The sequence below is a fragment of the Ylistrum balloti genome, unplaced genomic scaffold (assembly GCF_031769215.1).
Source record: "Ylistrum balloti isolate Yb309-2 unplaced genomic scaffold, AGI_CSIRO_Ybal_v1 Utg370148, whole genome shotgun sequence".
Classification (NCBI taxonomy): Eukaryota; Metazoa; Mollusca; class Bivalvia; order Pectinida; family Pectinidae; genus Ylistrum; species Ylistrum balloti.
Window position 1 is genome coordinate 205401 of NW_026782150.1, and position 1429 is coordinate 206829.

Here is a 1429-nt window from a genome sequence, read left to right on the forward strand (position 1 = left end):
AACTTATTCACATGTACTTGACGTTGTTCTAAAATTATCTAATATATGAAAATATTCTAATTAGGGAGTTGCTGCACCTCCATATCTACATTTTGACTTTTCTTTCGATCACTTTGATTTCTCCTTATCTGACTCACAGCCTTCAAATGTTAGGCCCTTAGCATCACTCACGAGTTCAAGAAGGACGCAACAGCACTATAATTCAGTTTAATGCATTGTTTAGCTCTACTCTATCTGATCTAAATCATTAAATGGTGCTATTCACTTCTGTGTCTTTTGTATAATCTTCAAGATTGAGACCGACTTAACTTTTAGTGTCACAAGATTAAAATGATAAAAATATCAACAGAACAGAGAAAATTAAAGATCGAGCGAATATTATATCTCATAATACTGAAGGAAATTCCGAAATACATTTAGCAATATGAAGTGCACTTTAAAATGTAGCCATGGAAAGTATTAAGAAAAAATAAAGAAAATTCAGTAAATGTTTTCATTGTAGGATTTTATTATTCTTATTCCACACATGATCTCTTCTATATGAAATTAATTCGAAACTTTGGAATTGTAATCTTATTTCGTTATAAAACAAAGACATGACCTATTTTTCTACATCAGTCACTTATCTCGATCGTTTTCTACAACATGGACAGCTTTCCGTCAAGCTGTATGATAAGCGTGATAATTTCAATTTCCCCATTGTGAATTTTCCGTTTCTGGATAGCAGCTAGCTTGCAACATCAACCTATTGTATTTACATCTTGACAACCTATTCAAGGGACTGTTCCCATTATCACGATTTTCGTGGAAGATGTCAGCAACTGACGGACAAACTCGTAACAATGGTTTTTAAAGGCGCATGTTGCTGAAGCTTTACGGTCGTAATAGTTGTCTTATTGATAAACAATCTTTTGCTTTGTGCAATATAAAGCTGGACGTGTTTGATACTCGTTTTTTGGTTCCATTTTGTAAACTCTGTCCTCGTTTGAGAACGTGACATTACTTTGGAGAATTCGTGTAAATCTTTCCTTTTGTTCATATTTTATCCTTGTTTTATTGTGTTTGGATTATGATCATTGATATTTTCTTTTTTCTTTTTTTTTTAAATGTCTGTTCGTGAAATATGTCTTGCTGGTGGGTCCACAACATACGTACCACTGAAATTATGACATTTTTGGTAAAGTGTTACACGAAAGTCAGGAAGTAGCTAAATCTAGTCACACCTACATCGTTTACATCAATTAAAGCGACCGGATTTATTCATTAAGGAACCGTTCTTTTATGTCACTTAATTAAGAAATATTTGCTCAGAATAAATCTAAACAGCTATAAATCACATTGAACAAAATAGTTTCTTTATAAGGAGACTTAGTTTTGAAGTACAAAATCATTTGCTTACAGTCTTTTGTTTTGTCTTAAACCATTAAAA